Raw genomic sequence first — 23,242 nt, forward strand, 5'->3', positions numbered from 1 at the left:
AAAAAACTTCACAGTGGAATAAATCCATTGATCTGACAAAACCAATTAAGTTATTAATGCATATTAGATGATGACTACAAAATAAACGCTAACGCTTTTTGTTGTCTTAATTTAGTTTGAACAAGGTCAATCAGTGCTGCGTGTCCCTTTCAAGCTTTAGAAGTGAGTGACTGCGCGTCTGCCACCGCCACAGGTCAGGCTGTCTCTAATCAATAGCCTCATCTCTTCCCTCAAAGAGTAAACTCATTGGGATGCTCCAGAGGCTCATGGGAGGAAGTACACACAGTCCTTGACCATGATATGCTGCTTAAAATGTAAATGAGCCTCTGAATAATGGGACAAGTCAGCAATGAATATGCAGACGACCACAAATTATTTTTGCTCGTCTTATAAATCATTTTTTGTTTGTTGGCATTTTGGAGGACTCAGGATTGTTGATTATCAACCAAAACTAGGGACCTTAATTCAGTTAACCCCAAGGCATGGAAAGTCCCCGCATCCATAACCTTGTTCCCTATTTTGCAAGTAAACAGATACAAATCTAGTTATAAAACCATTTGGTTCAGACTGCTACAGCCAAATTCTGATGGTCAGAATTTCCTATGTTGTTAGATGAATATCCCAAATAGGATCAGGTCCAATCCAGCCATTTTTTTGATGGATCAATATATATAACACCATCTACTTCCATTTGAACATTCATTAAAGAGTCCATATGCGATATTCAGAGCATTTATAAACAGAAAACCACTGTTTGCTATGTAAAGATATGGTAATGACATCCTAACTGCGTGTGTGTGTGTGTATCTGTGTGTGTTGTAATATGAGGTTTTCTGTGGTTTGTTGTGCTGCATGTTATAGTGCATTTGTTTATCCCACTGACTAACTCATTGCCGCCACTTTGCACAATGCTCTCACATTGGTTGCCATTGGCAGGACTAACCCTCCTAATAGATCCTCACCCTTCGTTGGAAACCACCACATGACCTGTCACTATGTCACTGGACTAATCTGTTAATGGAAATTCTACACATGGAACTCTCAGTGGAAAGAAATCATGGTGCCGGCCCAAGGACACTAAAATTATAGACACAGGTTATTGTAATTGCAAAACATCGCAATTTACTAATTTCCTTTTAACTACAAATTATGTTACCAAAGGAAAACTTTGTAAACATTTGCTTAAATCCAAAAAGATCCAAAAAGAAGTTTTCTCACTTCAATTCTCCAATCCAATTTTGCAGCAACCTGTATCTAGTGGATTGAAAAAACAATTGATTTTATTACTCTGGTATGCTACCAAAAGTTGACTTTGTATTTGCAATAATACTAATTTATTTGATAATGCCTTCGATTTTCACGCAATATATCCCAATATTATGCTGTATCAAATTTTCCCCACACCCCTAACAGAACCTCTTTAAAACACTGCATTCATTACCTAATGCATGCACAATGTTGACAGCAAGAAGACTGCAGTTACAATCAATTACCGGTGATTAATGTCATAAATTGGTGAGCAAATTTAACTTTTTGCTACATAAACTTCAACATCTTGTTCATGCTCGTGATGAAGAGAAAGAAAGGATGACTAACTAACACTCCTTGAACTTAATACGAATCCATGTTCTTTATAAAATATAACACAAAACCATGAAAAGACAGCAGTAATGATGGCTATAGTGTGTTACTGCAGAGCGTTGCAGCTGTCAAAGATATTTTAAAATGCTTTACTGATCTTAAATTAGACCCACTTAAAGTTATGTGTGCACTCTGGAGCTGCATCATTTAGGAGTTTCTATATATCAGATTGGATTCAACCCAACATCAAAGGGCTAGTGGACTAATAAAAATTGTAGGTGGGAGCATCTATCATTTGCCATCAAATCTTTCAACCCTTTTCATGAACTACGTTCCTGTGGACAAACTAAACTGCATACAGTCCATAGACTCTTGTCTTATGTCCTTTTCAAAGTCAGCCCCTAATTCACACAATTATCATTTAAACGCTTCGTATGACTGTTTAGTGTCCTATAGTGTTCCATACTTTCTAAGAGATATCATCCAAAGGTTTACCTCAGAAAGAGCCAATTAGAACTCCAATTAATTTTTCAATTAAAATAATCTCACTTATTCCTCCAACTTGCTGGACTTTACTTTGATGGTTGTTTGTTTGGCTGTGGTGCTTCCTTTGGCAGATAAAGTATGCCTGCGCATTACTTTCAGATCAGATCAAAGTGTCTGGCTGCTTTGTGCAGGTACAAAAGCATAGATAAGACTGGTAGCAAGCAAAAGTGAGAAATACCTTATTTGGCCATGCTGCTGCATATTATTGGTGAGCCTTGTTGTCAAGCCATTGTACTTGCATTAGAATTCTTTTTTATCAGTTTTTAGTACAAAGAGCTGAGTATAAAACAAGACGTGGTGTCATGAAAGTCCCTACAAATTGTGGGGGAAAAATGAGGATAAAATGCTACGAAAGGTGTACAGGCTGCTGAAATATTGCACTGGGCTTCTCCTAGATCAGCTTCATCTCGTAGGCTTTGTTTGGGTGGGCATGTCTTGACTTCTCACCCTGTCACTTCAGTTTCATATATGAAAAGCAATCATGTCTGCTTCTATCGATGCACTTTTCCATTTACTTTGAAAATGAAAGCACAGCAAAATGTAGCATGAAGGTTCCTGTTAAATTTTAATAGCTGAATATCACTGAATAAATGCCCTTAGAAATATTATCTTGCTTTGCTTTATCTCCAAAGCACCACAATCAAGGGTAAAGTTGCCAACAATGTTTTGCCAAGCAACAGTAAGCTGATCAAAAGGTTAAAAGAGATCAAAATCCTCAAACAGGGCTGCTACAGCTACAGGCAAGTCAGATTTAAGACTTTTTACGACAAAAAGAATTAAATTTAAGCCCAATTATACAATAGGGATGCATAATATTGGATTACTGCCAATATCCAACTTTATTTTGACCACCTGCCAATGATGATATATGCACATATGTTTTTCCACCTAATTGCAGAGAACATCAGGTCTCTCCTGTAGTAAAATTAACATACTACGCCTACTCTTATCGTGATGGCTTGCTGGTGGCATATGCAGACATAAAATGCAATGCTTTTTAAAATGTAAACATTCACTGGGCAAAACAAGACAGCTACTTTAACCTGCAAAACATGCAATAATTAGTCTTATGTTACAAATTCTAAATAAAACTGTAAAGTCATCCCACTTTAACAGCTTTGGATGTGGGAAATAACTGACATTTGTTGGCAAATTGTGGGAGTTATTATGTGTTTCTCACTCTGCATGTGGGATTCTACTTCCCTGATTCTAATTGTGCCCAACTGTATTAAAGATTTTTCATGAAATACACAGCCTCGAATGCATTACCTTTGTTTCACTACCCTGATCTACGTGCCATTTAAACAAGAGGCATTCAGTAAATTATCTTTAAAAATGAATGTAAATAATCATCACATTCTGTATTTTATGCACAAAACACATGACTAATCCTCACTGTGCTCCATTCAGTTCCATAAAAGACAAGAAGACCACAAGCAAAGGATTAACCATTAACCTTGGAGTTCTCTAGGTTTCCCAAATCACGAGGTGAGTTAGCACAGACGACTACACAACAAAGCAAGGAAAGGGGAGCAAAACAAGCTAATCAACATGCAGAGACAGGAAGCTGAGTGAGTCCGAGTCAAGCTGCCAGGCCGCCAGATAAAGATCTGTCTGACACATAGCCTTTTAAATAATCCACTTGTAAGTACACCATTTAGAAACATTAGCATCCAGCTTGGAAGAGGTGATTTTCTGACGGGGGGGTTGGAGGCGGAGGAGGTTTAGAAGATGGATGATAGTGTGGACAGACACCATGTGGAGACCTCTGAGACTTACAGACTTTAGCTGCCACTCATTAAAACCCAAAGCAACTGCCGCTGATCCTCTGGAGGGTTTCTTGGTGAGAAGAGACGTGAGCTCCTTCTCTGCCTTTATGTAGATCTTACGTAACAATGGTGAGACAGGACTGGGAATTTTCTAATGGGGCGGACTGCAACACAAGAAGCAGGTGATGCTGGCTAAAACATTCCCTGTCAGCTTGCATTTTAAACGCTTCACAAAGTAAGTCAAATCCGGTTTGTGCAACCCTTGTTTGCAGCCTGACTTTCCCACCCCCCTGGTTCTGCCAGGCCCTGCTATTCTGATGAGAAAAGGCTAAACACAATCACAGGAAAGAACATGCTTGATGTGAAAACAGACTGGTTATTCCGTCATGATTATCACTTACAATCAGTCAGTTCATAATCCTTGTTGACTTAATAATGAGTCTGATGCCTGCTTGCGTGAGAAGCAGAGGAACCAGCGTGGGAATCAGACAGGAGTTTGTCCCGACTTATGAAGGACTAGAAAATTCATAGCCCTTCTGAGGAGCCTTAGTGAAGTTGTTTGCCACGCTAATTGCTTTGTGACAATCGAAGGCTTTGAATAAATCGGCGCCATTTCAAGCGACTCAAGCTTTTTCAAACATTTTCAGTTTACTCTGTCAATTAATTATCTCAAACATTGTAGGCAACATTACCTGTCTGAAAGGAGAAAATTCGGAACTGCTGGGAGGCTCCGAAGCTCAGACATGGATATAAAGCTTATTAGGGTGGAAGACACACAAAGCAATCAGCAGCCTTTCTTAAGACTCAACTATCCAGAAGGGCTTAACCACACTATTTCACACTATTTCAGAGAGAAGAGTTTTATCTCCAGATTCAAGATTAAAAGCAACAATTTTCAGGAAGCAATTTCTATTTCTTTGACAGTGGTTCCTACTTCATGTCAGGGATAAGGTTCATATCTCTATATAGGCCTTGACAGAGAAAGATATAGGTGGAAAAACTGCTTATCCTTGTGCTTGACGTATTAAGAACAATAGGCTACTTCTTTCACTCCACAACTTTGGCATCATGAATTTAGTTCTTTTTCTCTTCTAAATACATGACCAGCACAAACTGGAGATGCACAGATTGTGAGCACTGAAATGGGGAGGTGTGCATATACATGTGTGTGTGCGTGTCCATGCATGCAGCCGTGGTGAGTGCTCATACCTATGCTGGAGAAGAGAGCCTAACCGCTCAGCGCATCTTGAGCTATAAATCAGTGCCCTGGTCAACCTGGCCAAGAGCATTTTCAAACCCATTTGCAGAAGATAATGCCAGCTATTCCTCCCAGCCCCAGGGACAGGAGAGCCAGGCTCATGAATCATTGCCCTTTTAGAGGAGCTGCGGCATGGATCTCACCTTGCTAAGTCCATAGGGTTCTCTTGACTCTTCCTGGTAGACAGAAACAAAGGGTGGCAGTGAAGGAAAATGTTTGAACTGCGACCAAGGGGTTCCAAAAATCACGTTATGAAGCATAATGACTCAGTGCTGACAATAACCCGGTTAAGATGATGAAGATGGCAGCGCCTGTTCTACAGTAAACTATTGTTAGTCTGTTGGGTAGGGATACAATATGGCCAAATACCTACAGTAGAGGAAAACAACTGCATCCATTCAAGTAAGAATTATGCATCATTTCACTAAATGATTAATTGACTTGCCTATGACAGTTTCAAGGAATCAAGCAATTTTACAGAGTGGGTAGAATACTAGTTGAGTGGATATATTTATGACATTACCAGATCATATGCTGTCTTTTGTAAAGAACAAAAATAATATATATACAACCGAAACTAGCTTAATAATGTTATATGGGTTTTTGCTTTTTATTTTGGTCAGTGACTAGCAGGAATTTTTATGGTACATTTCAGAGAGCACTCAATTTCTGATAAAAATGTCCTGCTTACAACATAAAATTTAAAGGATTCTTATTGAAAATAATTGTTTAAATTGTGTTAAATATAAATGACAAAAACAATAACAATAATAGTAATAATAATAATAATAATAATAATAATAATAATAATGCTAATAATAGCCAATATATCCAGAACTGATTTTTTTAAACTCTTAAACAGTGATATTGGTATCGGCTTAACAAATTCAAAACTGATATTAGGCTGATACTGACTCAAATAAGCTGGATGAGATATCGTAAAAATGGGGCCTTTCTTTTCACTCTGATTCTTCGTTTTCTCAATGGTTTACCCTTTGTCTCTGTTTTTCTTTATATAATCTATTTTGTCTGCTCATATGTCCCTTTACTCGTCTTCACTTTTTCTGTTATCAAAGTATTTCACAATGAAAAAAATAAAATTAAAATTAAAATGAACTGATTCTCTCTTTCCATCTCTTTGAACGTATGTGTACTACGTCATGCATCAGCAGTGCACTGGTAGATCACATAGGAAGGTAAGCAAGGTAACAACAAACCTGTCAGCAGTTTGTTGGTATTTCAGATTTACATCTAAGTAAGTGTTAAATTCTGTTGAACAAAGCTTGGAAAGCAATGGTGAAGTCAGCCCTGATGTTGCCTTACACATGGAGTAATGATCCCAGTCACTTCCACAAAATGAGGCATATAGCTTTTGAATTTAACACTCAGATCGTTACTCTGTATCGACCAATATTCAAAGCACAGGTGTCAGGACTGAAAACGTTGGAGCGGTGCAACCCTGGTATCTGCTTTCAAAATCAAGTACTGGTTGGGGTGTAGACCTGTAGACCTTTCTTGTCCAAAAAAGCTTGATATACTTTCTTAAGATGCTATCTAACCATGCAATAACAATTTGGTACTGGGAGTTGGTAATATCTCACTGCTGCCATGGTCCAAAGAAACTATTTATGTTAGGATTCAATAACATCATTAAATGTATAAATGGAAACCTACATTCTCAGGATTTTCTTTGGTATTCAACAACACAGTTAAACATTTCTAGCTCACATATTCTCGGTTGATCTATGGGGAACTGTAAAATATTTTTCATAAAACCTCTTTTGGACTGACCGCTTTCTACCTTCTCCTTATCCGCAAATATGAATTGCAATGGATCACAACTAGGATCAACTTTATATCCAAGTTTCTGCATCTGATCAGGCACGTAGTTATGGATGATCAGGTGTCATCCTGCTGGGTTTTATGTACTTTTATGGCACATTTACTTTAATGTGTATTTAATATTTATGTTTGTATCTTGTGTAATGGCATATGTATTTTGTATGGCCCTGTTTTTCTTTAATAAAACTCCGTCTAGCAATAAACACTGCAAATTAGCTCAGGCTGTAAATGCTATGATATGTAGTATTTGAGGTTTGAGTGAATGGTCTGTGCTCGTATATCTGTCCCTATAAATATATATAAAGGATTCACAGCACCCATGGATGTGCCGCAGTGGAACATAACCTGTAGACCTTGTTGAAATGGAAAGCAGCTATTTATCTAGTGTTCATAAACATTAAATATACAATAAATTCTATTTATTACCGATAGAGCCAAATGAGTTCCCCTCCTTCCTCCACCTAAACCGTTCTGTAACCTCATGCTGTGATATTCCATTACTTTCTGACTACAGTTAGGGAAAATTTGACAGCTCTGCACTACAATGTGTAACCTTGAAACGTACTTATGTGAGTCTGATGAATGCTGGTAATGTGCAACTACCTACTGGGTCATTTATATTATCATAGCCCATATTTATATATAAACAGGATACGGGAAACAACTTATCATTTCGGTCACTGTGTGGACATTCCATTAAAAGCAAGTTCAAAAGCCCCAGCAGTGATTCTTCATTCCCTGTTACTTCATTTACTTGTGCAGAGATATGAGAGTGGAACAGTAAAACCATGTCTGTGATGTAAAGTATTACGAATTTCAGCCTTATCTCTGGGCAATTTTCTCAGCTTCAAATACTATGTGATTAATTCAAGAAATATCACACTGGTTTGACTTACATAACAAGCATTGGAGAATAGTTATGTGTCTTATGTTTCAAAAGGTATTTTGGAAAAAAAAAATGAAGGATGCAAGTGGTTAGACAGTACACCACTTATTTTGATGGGCTCAAAGGACAAGATTATCTGCGATAATGATAACATTATTTTTATATCAGTATTTACAGAGTTTACAGAGTTTTGAACAGAGTTCAAAATCTAATGACAAAATCTTTCAGGATTTCCCACACATTTATTTATTTATGGCAGCATGCCAAAACACAACAACATCTGCTGCCATCTGCTGATTTTTGGTTTTTGGAGCTTGACCATTAGACCATTAGAAGAACTATTGAAATATATATACCATTCCATTATTCATTGCACCACAGTCTCGAAGCGCAGAGCATACTCTGGGCACAGATGGAACAGCAAAATGCTCCTCCCCCCATCTGATTTGATCAAAACTGATCAGATCAACTCATCAACTGTCCACCCTGTGACTCAGGGTACACACAACAGGTTTGCAAATTCTGTGGGTAACATTGTACATGTGCATCCCTTTGTGTTTTATATGTTCATTTTGGAAATATCCCAAACTATAGCTCCATTTACACTGAACTAGTATCAGCCGGGTACCTCAACTGCAAATTAGCTAACATATTTTGCCAAACACAAAGGTCGTGTGACAATATTATTCGCAAGCAAATCGGCATAATTGTGATGTGGGGTCGCATTTAGGTATTCTGTTCCTTCCACGCTTCCCTGACAATTTCAAAGTTTTGACAGCATTTTGGCAGTAGGAGGCTCATCTCACTACGGAGCATGGAGACCCAGTTGCAGAAAAAGCAAGCTCAAATCAATCAGAAGAGTGAAGTCTCCAAAGATGATAAGATGGATAACGTGTCACAATGTGTGGCAGAATTGGTTCTGTTTGCTTAACCCATTTTAAGAAGAAAAAAGGAGTCTAACTGAACAACACTGCTAGTGATGCTGTTTAGTGTCTCTGTGTTGTGTAGAGTGGTGGTACAAATGACTGTGTGCATCATATCAAGGGAATAATGTCAGTAAAAATACAGACATCGCTTATCCTGTGCAAATGTGACGCACGAAAAAAACAGACGGTGGAAATTTCAAAATCACACAAGGTCTCCTGGTAATACTATTCCCCTGCGAATAGGACTCAAGTTTATTAATTTATTCCAATGTTATCAAGGAAAAGAGAATGAACAGTCACAGGCATGTTTGTGGATAAATTGACTGTGACAACAATCTCAAATTTCTCACAATTTAAGACCACATCACTTGTTAACAGCTCAGACCTTTAAGATAAATTATAGGCCGACCATATGAAAAATTTCTCCCATATTTCAGCGTTTGACAAGCAAAAGCTACAGCTCCAAGAGTAAATTATTCACAGTAAGTAGCCTTATACTTAAGTCTTTAAATTTTTTCTGAGTTGTGAGGACAGCACTCTTTTGAAGCCTTGCTCAGACCTTAATTCAGTGGCTGAATTACTGCATTACATGGCTTTATTAGAGTCACCACTCTTCACTTGTGTCATACATTCGGGTTAAATCAAATCATGTCATCTTGAAAAACAACCCAAACACTGGCTTTGAGGGCTCTCTAGATAGTATATGCTTGAAGCAAAAGCTACAGGCTGCGACTTTTGGACAGCATTGGAAATATTGCAAATGAAGGATCATCTGTGCGGCTTATAAACTCAGGAGAGATTTACTGTAAAAGTGATGCAGATAAGAGAGACGAAATGTTCAGTCTGGTATTAGCGAAATCATGTTTATTTAAGTGTGCCATCTTTATTTGCTGCTCTTACTTATTCATTGCTTGACCATGAGCTCAAGCGTGACATGATGACATGCTGTCACCGCTAATGGTCTATGATGGCATCAAGGCTCTGTCAGGAGGACACACTAGGTGCTCAGAGCCAAGGCCCTTGGTAGCCCTCCACGGACGAGGAGCTGTCATCTCTGTCCCTCACTGCCAAAGTGCCCCACCCCCACTCCCTAAAATCCTATCCATCTGCCATATCAGCGGGGCAGACGGAGTGCAAGGCATGCACTTTTCTGCTATTCACTGTTGTGCTTTAGCCACCCAGCTAGTGGCAATGAGGGTTCCTGTGTCAGAGTCTTTACTGCTACAATCAACACATGGTCAGCTGCTGAATTTTTGCTTCTATAAGCAAAAAACCGCTTTGGCTTGTCTTGACACAATAGCCATAAAGTTAGCCTTCTAAAAGCATTATGGTTCCAACTTAAAGCCGTGGACTATCTTCACCTCTCCCATAAGCTAAAAGCAACCTGGTGGAGTGGCCTGACAAAGTGTCTTGATGCTGAGTCAGTCAGCATGATTTTTGCACCTGAAAGCGCACACTAAATCTCTGACTGTCCGTGTGCTTGTATAACCATATTCTCGCCAAAACTGGTAATGACTTGGACAGAGACTCCCTGGAGGGAAGAAGCTTTTAAAGAAAAAATAACAGGGAAAACTAAGACGTGCTGACATCCTTCCAATGTGAGAAAGAGTGCAAGCTAAAACATGCAAAGTCACGATTGGTTCTCAAACAACATAAATAAAGAATAGCTTCATGACTGTCAAATGTCAGATTTCTATGCAATTGTCAGTTATGCAAAGGCAAGTGTTACAGCATGTTAAGTGTCAATATTGGACAATAAATGCAAGAGTAGAAGGGCATGTTTTCCATCTCTCAAAGTGTAGGTTTGCTTGACTACACTGGTGATATATAGTGCTGTTGATAAACATTGAGAATCCAGGCCAAGCTCAGCGTGAGAACATGCTCATTGTTCATCGCGTTCAACATTTAATCTAAATAAGCTGTGTGAATCTGTCACATTTGTTCCATTTTTGAAGCATTGAATTATTTGCCATTTAAGTCCGGCCTGATAAGACTGCTGACAGCTTGACCTTCATGTAATATTCTGCATCAATTCTAGTATAGTCTGTGCGCGTGTGTGTGTGGGGGGGGGGGGTTTAATTAGATGAGAACCTGGAAAGAATAGGTTGACAATGATAAGCAAAATGAATGACACCAGCCGCTGAGCTGCTGCTCCATTTGTCCACATCGAGCATTTGTCTGACATGAAAGAGTACGTCATCTGTGCACTTCTGCTGACTGAGCAAAGCCAAAGCACTGAGGTCTTACACGCATGTCGCATGTTCCTGTCAACTCCCTGGTATTTTTACCGATACAGATGCAGTGATAACACTGTGTCATAAACCTGCATGAGAATCCATACATAATCTGCGTTAGGATCTCAAGCAAAAGATGTAATAACCCACAAGTGGCAACTGTAGAGACATGAAGCTATTTGGGCTCTAATGATTCATAAAATTCGCAGTTGGATTTTATGCATTATAGTGGCATCACCATTTTATATATTTTTAACACTGCAACAATAAGGACTGCCTGAGAATGAGTCTCATATTTCATTTTTCAATTTACTATGACACTCAACTTTATGAAAGTATAAAAGTATAATATTTGAGAGCGCATAATGAACCAACAGTTTTGTCCCTTTTTGAGTGGTTTCTCAGCATGATGACACAAAACAAAAGCAGCGCTTTACAATGCAACAAAAACAACCACATGTGGTGTCAAAACAGGATCACTTCAGCTGAACACCACCGCATTGTTTGACGAATACTGAGTAAATGGAGTCAACTGTTTGATTCATCCCATGTATCAGATCAAGCACGCTGCTTTAAATGATACTAAAGAGTTCAATCAAGCAGCAACCTCCAAGGCTGCAAAATGAAGCCAGTGTGGAAATGACAAAACTGCAGTTTATCGAATGACCACTTGAGGCTGGCTCCAAAACAAAGTAAATCCCCCATTATTAAAATGCACAACTTTACAGCAGAAATAAACATGTTTACAGCCTGGTTCACAAAACAGTTTAGGTTTCTGAAGCTTATTTCAACACTCACAGCAGCTGTATGGGGTATATTCTTTTATAATTCACCTGTTTACATTTTATTAAGGCCCAAAGTTACACAATTAAGGGTATGTCACCCATCACTCCTCCATCTCATCCAAATATGGTCACTTCTGTCTCCAAAAACCAAATGAAGATGGCCAAAACGCCTAATATGAGGCTTCACAACAACAGTCCACAAACCAGTGGGTGACATCACAGCAGCTATGTCCATTATTTTATACAGTAAAAGGGTACGATGTGTTGTTATCCCCCAAGAACTCTTGTTATCATCAGGTTACACTGAACTTTGGTACCATTTATTAATCTCCTCATGTTCTAAATGGTCAAACCCATAAATTATAATATGAGGCCGATACTTAACCTAACGTGCCAGATGGTTTGTTACACAGAACTGTGTGAGAAACCGTCACTGCAAACTGTTGGCAAAAGGGCAGACACTTTCAAAAAAATGCTTGGCAGGTAATGAAGGCAGGAAGAACCATCTGTCTATCACCGTCTATCAGGGGCCAGTCAGGAGCAGAGGAAAATCATCTTTTCCATCGAGAAAATCCTTCAGTATCATTATTTGCTCTTTTTTCAATGAATGCTCTTCAGTTCTGATGTAACTGATGTAACTGCAGAATCTACAACAACCTATTTGGAAGTCGCCATTATTGTTTTGAACAAACAGTCGCCTTCCTGTTTCATCACACACACCTAAATCAAACCCACAGCTGCCAGCTAGCCCTTTGCAAGACGCTGATTGGTCCGTACCAATGGTGATGCTGACACAAACATGTTACTTGGAGCCACAAGGTGGATTCTTGTGTGCTTGTGTCTGTAACGTTTGCAGAAACTTAGTGATATTGTGAGAATCAAGCTACTGCGCAAGGCAAGCCCATACTAACCTTTGATTAACAAGTTCTGAGAACCCCAGATGATGTTTTCTAGGAATGCAACAATTATAAAATTCTGGCCATGTTTAAAATAACAACTTGGTTTAGCCAATACAAATGTTTTGCTGTTGTTACATACTTTGTTTTGTTGTTAAATATCCCCCCTTTTGAGCCATGGAAACACAGAAATGTTCATTATATATACCTCATATGTTTCTAAGTCATTCAGCCCTTCATTACACATTACCATAAAATTACCATCTTTCACATAAAAACATTCTTAAATAACTGATTTAAACGCCTTTTTACTATATTGCTGTGAAAACATCAACAAATCCCTCCGTCAAGCAACTGTTTGTATTCAAGTTTCATGCCAAATACTACATTTACAAGATTACATTTGAACACATCATGACAACGTTATAATGTAACTTCGCTCAATACTCATTTGTACCGAAGAGAGCTTGAATGAATCATAATGTAACTCGATGTAACCTCCGTTAGCTGTCAGTTCTGGCTGCTGTTAACTAGCTCTCATCCTGACCGTCATAACAGATTTGTTTTTCACGATGTAGCATTATCAGGGAAAAATTAGGGTGTTTCCCCCTTCGCTTCGATAGTGAGTTTTCTGTATCCTTTCTTCAGGACAGCATCCAGAGGAAGATGTCTTTTTGTCTCAAACATGTTTTCTATTGTCCATGGGATGCCAAATTTTGCCTGTGCAAAACTAATGTGACACAACAGAAAAAAACATCGGCATCTGCATCAGTGAGTACCATGAATGCCATCTAATTTGCCAAAGGGCCAATGGCAGTTCACAAGGTGAATGTCAGCCAAAAACTGACGACCGACCCATAAATCTGTACAGCCTTAAAGTCTTTAAATTGCTTGTTTTAACTGAGCAGTCCAAAGCATAAATATTCAAAATGATAAATAACTCAGAAAAGCAGCAAATCCTCACAACTAATAAGCCAGAAAGTGCAAATATTTGTTTTGTCTGCTTAATGATTAATCAATAATTGAAAAGGCTTATTATTTCAGGTCTAGAATATTTTCTTTTGATCACAAAAACAGCAAGGCTAGGCACTGCAGACACACACACTGCATTGTGTTTATTACCTTGATGAAAAAGCAGTCTTCCCACACTACCAGCAGACATGTCATGAGAAAGCACTAAACTCATTAAGCGCCCATAAACCTGTAAGTACTATGTTTGGACAAAAATAATAATCTATCTCACGTGGTTGTACTAGTAATGCCACTGACGTTAAGACAAGCTTGGTAAACACACTTTTTGTATCTTATCTCAACCATTTACAGCTGCAGTGAGCATTCTACACAAAATGAAATGCTTCACATAATTCCTCTTAAATGTCAATGCAGAGAGGTAAAATGAGCAAGTAGATATGCAAGTATCCTTATATGGCAAGCAAGGATAAATACTAAAACAATCGCAACACCTGTACACAATCCATTTTTATGTGTTTGGTGGTTAAAAGTTTTAATTAGATGGCCTGTGTGGCGAGAATGCAAAGCCATCTGGGACCATCCGAGATCACAGGGACAGCAGATGAATAGCAACAGTTTCTACATCTCACTGCAGACTTTGTTGTGCATACCAATGGGCGGCTAACTGCATATTGTGATTATGATATTTCACAGTTAAAAGTTCCATTTCTCACATCAGAAAATCTCTCGACGGCAAAAAAGAGCAGTGATATTTTTGAGCAGTCAGCTCGTAGTAAGCTGAGGACTTGAAACCTTGACCTACTTCTTATCTTTGATTTCTAAAATTGTGTATTTGTGTGACATATCCAAGTCAATTGAGCAAATATGATATGATCACGCAGCTCTAATGCCAAGTGTAGTTATTATGATGGTGATATCTTAACTTTATCAGTTGTATAAAGGCAATCGGTTCACAAAGACAAAAAGAAAATATCCAAATGCAGCGTCAGACGACCTTTAACCTTTCCCCAAAGCTAATAAAATTTAATTGTGGCACTATTAATGACTGAAACTCAACACACACTGTAGCTGCTTCACAATATAGCTAATTATCTTTACTGGAATGCTTTCACTGTGAAGCAGCTGCAGCTAATGTTGAGCTTTAGTCATTAACAGTGGCATTAACAGAAAACTGGCATCCTAAAGGTTCGGCAATCAAGTTTCAGTGTCCTTCACTCGTTAGTCTTTGCACTCTCTCTCCTCTTGCTCTTCAGCAGCACTTTGACTCTGTAATGAGTTGTGTGTTTTTTAAGGCTTAGGTGGTAAAAATGTAATTAAGTCTGCTTGGTCCATTTAAGTAATGGCTACCTCCTAACATATGTTGATACAGAACAAGTGCAAAGAAGTCATAAGGTCTCGACACAGCAAATTGCTTGAGCCAATCTACACAGAATTTGGACTGCAGCTCTGACTCACGCGTTTATGGCTGCAGGAAAAAAAAGCTCTAACGCTCGCAGAAAAGGCTGCATAATCCAAAGCAGACGGACCCCTTATATACCGGAGGTCCTTGTGCTTAAATGAGAAACAGGACTGATTAACATTTGACCTTTCAATGTCATCCATATTCACCACTTCAATCAGCTGCACCAACATACTTTGAAGTAAAGACAACAAATCACACCAGGAATGGATAAAAATAGGCTTCTTGTGGTAGCGTGGGCCATTTTTAGGCCGTGCGTCTGTTTCCACTTTCCCCATTGCAGGGGTGCCCTGTAAAACATCGGTGTAAATGGTTTATAATGCCACCAGTGGACTCTGAAATGGGAGACCTGGTTTCAATCAGCAGTCAAATTGCTCCAACATTACCCTTGCAGACAGAGTAGTAAATCACTCTTTGCCTTTATGTGGCTGACGTTAAGGAACAAGCATTGTTAAAAATCCACCAAGCATACTACTAAGAGCAGCCTGCCTTTATGTGGGGACTGGATGCTAAACAGGACAATGGCGATTGCTTGCGGGGTCCCTATATAGAGGGAAGAGTAAAGCAAACTGATGTCTAAGCAGAAATTCAGCACACTTCCTATCTGTAGCTGAAGCTGAATTCAACAGTAACTAGCTTGATTTGCAGCTTTAAACTATCGTCTGGCTTCTGTGCCCCCCATGCCAAAGAGTCCGATCACAACCAGTTTGAACCAGTTTCCCTAGTTAAAAAGAGTTCTCGGTTTCTCTGTGCCAACGCCCTGACAGTGGGCCAGTGAGGCATCTCAGAGCAGTTATAATCCCCCATAAAGCCGAGAAACGCTGATCCCGCCCACCACAGACCAACACACTCAGGGCAAAACCTCTCATTATAACTCCGGGGCCCTGAAATTACCAAGATTTTACCCATATGGAAAGCATGAGAAAGCGTCAGTCGGGAGAGGGTTGTGCCGAGTGGTTTTTCAGTGTGTGGCCACAGAGGAGCTGGTTTTCTTTAACAGTGCCATTCAGCCCGGCCTCTGCCAGCGAGCACCGGCATACAAGGAAGCTGAGGCAGATGCTCTGGCTACTAGCCCCAGACCAGGCCTGCTAGGAAATACCCAACACAACTGCATACAAAATGCTCACACAGGCCAAGGATTTACCCGGGACAACAAACACAACAGATAGAGCATTGCAAATGTGAATAAACCCAAACAAAGGCAAAATTTGACACTGAAAAGTTGAAAAAGAGAATAGCACTGCCACCAGTGTTCAAAATGAAACACCAGTTACAGATGTCGCTCCCAAATTTACTGGCAGGCCCAGGGTTCCAGGACATTTTAATGGACAAAATTTCAAAACTTTTTCATGGCTTTTCAAGGAATTCAGTCATTTTTTTTCTTGCCCAAGTAGCCCAGTCTTTATCAAACATATCAGACTCCATCTCAGGGCTGGGCAACAATTTAATATCATATTGATATTGTGATATGAGAAAAGTTGTTGTGTTAGATTTTGGATATCGTAATATAATAAGTGTGGTCTTTTCAGGGTTTTGAAGATGGCATTAAAGTAAGGTAAAGTTATTTTCCATACTTAGATTGCGCCCTTATTTGCCTTAAATTTGATTATTATTAATTAATCAATTATTTTTCAACTATTAAATTAATCGCAAACTAATTTGACAATCAGATCAATCGCTTTGAGTGATATTTTAAGAAAAAAAAGTCAAACTTCTCTGATTACAGCTTCTTAAATGTGAATTATTTTTTCTGGTTTCTTTGCTCCTCTATCTTTGGGTTGTGGACAAGACAAGACATTTATGGACGTCATCTTGGGGAAAGAGGTTTTTTACCATTTTCTGATATTTTTTACCAAACAACTAATTGATTAATCGAGAAAATAATCGACAGATTAATGGACAATGAATTCCTTGAATGCAGACCGACATCTAACCCAATTATATCCACATTACTGATAATTATTTGTCAAAATTCTCTTTGTCACACACTTACGCATTTTAGAGCAACGATACGTCGCCAGCTCCAGATAATAAATTTGCCATTATGTTCCATTGTATGGAATAGATATGACAACAATTAATTGACAATCAATTAATCGGTTGCAATTACTTTAATTAAACATGTGAAATTCAACTGATTAATCGATAGACTATGCAATGCAAAGTATATGAAAAAAATTTTGCTGAGGCAAAATCACATTTGGTATTGTTACAAATAATGTTCAAATAATTAACCGATTAATTAAACATTAATCCTACCAATAATCGATTAAGGGAAGTGCTTACAGATTACAACCCCTAGCATGGAATGCTATTCACGGAAACAATTGCTTACACAAAACAAAATTCCACGAATTTGACTAATTCCATGACTTTGTAATTGTGATTATTCCATGACTTTTCCAGGTTTTCCATGACCGTGAGAAGCGTGCAGGTTTTTCCATGAAAGGAACGATACCCAAAAAACAAGTAAAACAAAGAGGTATTCTGATGCTATTTATAGTTTATTTACATCCATATTGGTTATTTTAATCACAATCAGTTAAGAAACGGATAAAATGTACATTCTCCTCTTCATCAGTCTTCATACATCAACTAACCAAAAATAAATAAAGAGTAAAAAAAGGTCTGAAATTTCTTTTGGGTATCAGTTAAACCGCAAAACAAGCATTACAGTTGAGGTGGCTGCAATGTGAGCTAGCTGATGTATGCTGATTGTTTCTATGCAACCTAGCTTTACTCCTAACAGAAGACGTCACCAGCTAAGGGTCCAAGCTATTTCCTTTCAGGGGCATTCTTTAAAAAAACCAGACACCAAATGAACTGTTGACTCTTCTGTCAAGAAACAAAAGAAGAAAGCAACTTGGTGATCCATTGTGGGCCACCCTGTAATCCCTCCGGAGTCATGAGGATTAGGTCAAATAAGTCATGTCTTCTCTTGAATAAATTCTGGTTTCAAGTGGTTGGAGTAGAAAGTAGGACTAATAGCTTGCGGGAATGTGTCAGTATTCAGCAAATAAACACCAAACCATGTTAAAACATATTAGCATATTTTAAAGAAAATGCCAAAATGTTCATTGACTGCATAATGGCGTTCACAGTCCACAAAATGAGAGAATAAACAGGAGAATAAACACAGTAAGGAAACCCTGCAGCTTCCCTACAACATGATTGAGGAAAACCTTAATGCTTCAGCAGCATGGCACCTAACAGCACTGTCAACACAGCTTTAAATGATGAAATATCTATACAGATAACAACAGGTAACTGAATCCAAGATCCAAACAGCACCAGGGAGAGTCACTTGCATTATGAAAGAAATTACAGTGAGACTCCGCTGCTTAATCTGCATGTATTCTCCGGTGTCGACGGAATAGCCCTCATGCAAAAGCCGTAATATTTTACAGTATGCTGTCCCACTGAGGCCTCTGCTGTGAAAGCTACCACCTATATGACATTTTACTATTAAATTACCCTGAATCTAGAGCAGAAATACACCATGTCACTTTCTTTTCAGCAAGCAGGAGCCGAAGGTTAGAAACCCAAACATGCAGCAGGGCCTAGGATTCAGTTGCAGAAAGCCTCTGATGCAATTCCAAGAAACTAACCCACCCTGTATCATCCTGTTACAGTTTGGCTCATGGTTAGGTCTCTTCATTGTGTCTGTGACAGCTATAATCGGATTCATGTATTGATAAAGGATGGCCATGAGGCTACTTCAGCATGTCACTCTTGCTGCTTCCAATCCTTTCTTTAAATAAACCAAAAAAGGGCTGCGGGCTTGATGCAATGCTGTGAATCTCTCTGTATATCCACCCAGTGGGAAAAAAACACTCCCCCTATTTCAGATCTGTTCAGGAGGGCTTTAGGCTATCGGATGAAGTGGCGCACCTGCAAAAGCTGTCACAAAAAATGGCTTGACAATTAAATTACCTAATAGCTGATTGCTGAAATGCTTCTGCCTCAGCTGCAAGGAGAAAATTCATGACATCAAACCTGTCTCCAGCCAGTGCTGCAGTAATACTGATTTTTAAGGGCAGATGAATGACACATACATTACAGGAGATTTCTGAAACAGAAAAGGACGCAAGAACTCAGATACCTGTCTGTGGTGATATTAAATAAAGAAAGAGCAAAAGATTTCATCTGCCGGAGGCGCTCGCTGACATGGTCACGCACTCGTGCACGCGCACACATGAAGGAAAAGACAGGTTGGGAGAGAGCTATGACATCTTATGGCAAAACACATTAATATAAGGTCAAAAATGGGACAATGCAATTAGACAAAAAAATAGGGGTGAGGACAAGCTCGCGCACCACAGACCACCACAGCTGCTTTTTATTATTTCAATAGTGATTCTCGACAGATTTTCTGCTTGATTGAAGCTTTCATCCCTGCAAAGACTACAGCTACGTCAATGTGCTGACTGAAAAGTGCCTGCGCTCAGTTTATTGCAAACTCTGCGCAGGTTTGTGTGACGAAAACACTTGTGAAATAAGTAATTAAGACGAAAAGTGTGCCATTCACCTTCATTTCTGTGGTATTCGGTGAAAATGACCGACTATTTCTGCGAGACTCGTTTAAGCAGACACATAATTATCCGCTCACGTTCGGGTATTGAAATAAAAGTTGTTGTTAGCCGTACATTCAGGGTTAGCATAAATAAAAACAGCAACAAACTGTGTGCGTGGCTGTCTGGCGTTTAGCCGGAGACCTGGTTTTGCCAGACGGTGCAGACTTGCAATATTTAACCGTTACACCTTTAAAAAAAAACATTTTCAAAGTATTTCCTCTTCATAAAAGACGCTAAAAAAGCAGGCAAATGACTGCCGTTACCACAATATGAGCAAGTTCGCTAATGGCAGAGCTAAAAGCTGCGTCTCAAGTTCAATGGGGGACATTGAAAAAAAGATAACGGTGCACTTACTGAATCTCCTCTTTGTCACCGCCGTTGGCATTTCTCTCCTTCTCTGAACCACTAGTCCCGTCTTCAGTTTGCAGCAAGCACAAAAATCCACTTCATGTAATGAACAGCCACAAAACACGAGAGTTAGAGCCAACCCAGAGTGTAAAAGAAGACGGGCAGAAAAGATACGAGTCCACTGCCAGAGGAACACGAGGTCCTATCCCGGTCGGCCGACCGGGGTCGTGGATACTGGATCTATTCGTGGCAGCTCCCGTGTTTCGCTGCTAACGGGTTAACGTCAGCTCCGCTCAAGTGTTGAGTGTCGCTGCCTGCGCGCGTGAAGGCGAGAACAAATGTTATTTCTTCTCCTGCGAATGAATTTCTTCTCTTTTTTTGCAAGTTAATTCGTGAGTCCGCACATAGTCCTCCCCACAGAAGGAGCTGTGGAAGGTAGGGGAGTTGTTACGTCTCTCCCTTCACAGTCACGCTTCTTTCTGCCTCTGTGGTGAAAACACATACAGGTCGGTCAGCAGGATTTTCGGATTCACTCGGCTACACTCGCCGCTGTGTCCATTCATTCCTGCCCCTTAAGTCCTGCAGCCTCTGAAAACATGCACCAGACACATGACTCAAACCCGTCATTATTTCTCTGTTTGCGCCATGCACCTGCTCAAAAGAGACAATGAAACCACATTTGCAACGAGGAAACTCTGCCTTAGGTGATGTTAGAGGTAAAAAACACGATATAGAAAATGCTGGAGAGCCAGTGGTGGAGTGTAACTAAATACATGTACTCAAGTACTGTACTTAAGTACAAATTTGAAGTACTTGCAGCCTAATATTTTCTTTGCATGTCACTATACTTTTAACTAACTACATTTCAAAAGAAAATATTGTACTTTTTACCTCACTACATTGATCTGAACGCTTTAGTTACTTTCCAGGTTAAGATTTTTGCATAAAAATTATATGAAGAGTACTAGATATGATGTTTTGTTATGAATTAAATATCAAAACATTCAATGCAAGTGTAGCTGTAATGATTGGTTGATTAATCAGATGATTGGCAGGAAATTCATTGCAGACTATTTTGATAATCATGTAAATCTTTTTCTTTTTTTAGGTTTTTGGGTGTTTTTTTAATATAATTTTGAGGTTTTTGGGTGGCTGTTATTTTCTTTTTTTTCTTATAATTTAGATTTTTTTTAAAGATGTTTTGGTTGTTGCTGTTTTTTAAATAATTTTGAGTTTAGGGGGTATTTTTTGAGATGTTGCTGCATTTGGTACTTTTATTATAATACTTTAAGCACTTTTCCTGCATATACGTCAATCTTACTTGAGCACATTTTAATGCAGAAGTATTTTTACAGTGTGGTATTAGTACTCTTACTTAAGTAAAGGATCTGAATACCACTGTTAAACACAAACTACTTAACAAACTCACTCAGTACACGAGTGGAATTAAATATTTCCTCATTTTCCTGGGGAGCACCTCCAGCTAATTTAGTTGGTCCCCAGGCCCCTCTCTGGGAGCCTGTTGCAATCAGCAAAGTCATGAATCATCACTGAGAATAGAAAAATTATAAATACTGCCCTATTATTTACATTTTCTAGAGCAACAAAATGCATCTACAGCCCCTCTCCCCATCCTCATTCTTGTGCTCACCTTGTGAATTCTCAGGACAAGACTGTAATTTATAATTTATACGTGCAGGCCAACTTTCTGGCTTTTTTACCAGTACTTGAAATTGTTTTTTTTTTGTTTTGTTTTTTAACACAGCCATGGGAAAAGGGTTGCAGAAAATATTCCCCACAGATCAGTGACACAAGCATGTTAACAAGCTATCTCAAACCAGAATAATAATACTGTAATGGTTTTGCAACTTGTTCACATTTGAATATTAAAAAAAGATATTAAAGGGGTACTTTGGATATTTGTAAATGGGGTTGTATGGAGTACTTATCCAAAGACAGAATATTACAAACAGCAAACAGCAGTGAACACGACCCTAGTTTGGAGAAACAGGTTGGTTCAACATGGAAGCTAAGCAAGCTACAGCTTTGGAGGGGTCAGCAACAAAACATATTATAGCCACTTAAAAAAATCAATATCAGTTAAAATGTACTTTATAATGTGAGTGTTTTCACTGCTTTAGGTTAATGTCAGATGGTGGTGTCCAGCAGGATTACGAAGCCATTATATTGCTCCTCTTCAAATTCAGACTCCTCTAAGAAAACCAGTAATTTAACATCACTGAACACAAGAGGTGCTGGTCAACCGCTGCCTTGATCAGTATTTTCTTTGTGTTTTTGTGAGACTTTGGTGTTTAAAATGGTTAGTTCAGATTCACCAAAGTCACAAAATTTTGCAAACTAACTAACAGATCAAAGCAGCAGTTAAACCAGCAGCTCATTTGCTCAGAGATGCTAAAATGACAGTTTTCTCAGTGGAGTCTGGTGGACTGGACAAGAGCACAGATGGAGAACTGAAGCTGTTAACGGCTTTCGCTTCAAAATGGTCTGTCTGACAAAAAGGTAAAGCTGTGAAAATACATAGAGCATACACATTAACTGATGATGACTTTTTTGGGGTGAAACGTTTTTTGGTGGCTAAAACATGTTTAGTTGGAGGCCCCCATCCACAGCAGTGTATTGCTTGGCTTCCATGTTGGACTCGCCTGCTTCTCCAAACTGGAGGCATGCCGACTGACATCTGCTGTATGCAATACACTGTCTATGAATGAGTACAGCATGTAAGTGTTGTTAAAAAATCTTCGGTTTAAAAAGTACATGATGCATAACCAAGTTCACAATTTGATAAATACAAGGATAAATAATGTAATTTCTTAAGGTAAAAATGTAAATCTCATGTGATTAAGTTGATGTGTAAAAGGTAAAATGGACATGATTGCTAAGGCTGAAGCTCCTGAGATGTTAGTTCATGGTTTCCTTACATGTATCGCTGTGGAGACACGAATGTCCATGAATAGACTGTGTATAGTGCAGTGTGGAGCATGGCGTGGAGGATGTCTTGCTAAGCTCGACCTTTTGTTTGTTAATGTCTGCTGCCGAAGTGGACGATTGGAGAGCTGCCAAAGGACTTTTAAGGACTTTGAGAAACTCTTTTCATGTCAAGTAGTCAACAAGGTATTTTATTCCACTTTTGTTGCTCATATTTACA

At 38.9% G+C, this 23,242-nt stretch overlaps 1 protein-coding gene across 1 annotated transcript in view; it reads right to left on the minus strand.

Annotated features, from left to right (window-relative positions):
* ptprfb (protein tyrosine phosphatase receptor type Fb) overlaps positions 1 to 20,592 on the minus strand; it is a 215,589-nt gene extending 194,997 nt beyond the window's left edge. Inside the window, exon 1 of the mRNA XM_088085767.1 lies at positions 20,083 to 20,592. The gene's annotated coding sequence lies outside the window, so the exon portion shown is untranslated. The remainder of the gene's footprint in view (positions 1 to 20,082) is intronic.
* Positions 20,593 to 23,242: the final 2,650 nt, after the last annotated feature.

This window comes from Plectropomus leopardus, chromosome 12, assembly GCF_026936395.1.
Source record: "Plectropomus leopardus strain MGB_pleo_1.0 chromosome 12, ASM2693639v1, whole genome shotgun sequence".
Taxonomy (NCBI): Eukaryota; Metazoa; Chordata; class Actinopteri; order Perciformes; family Serranidae; genus Plectropomus; species Plectropomus leopardus.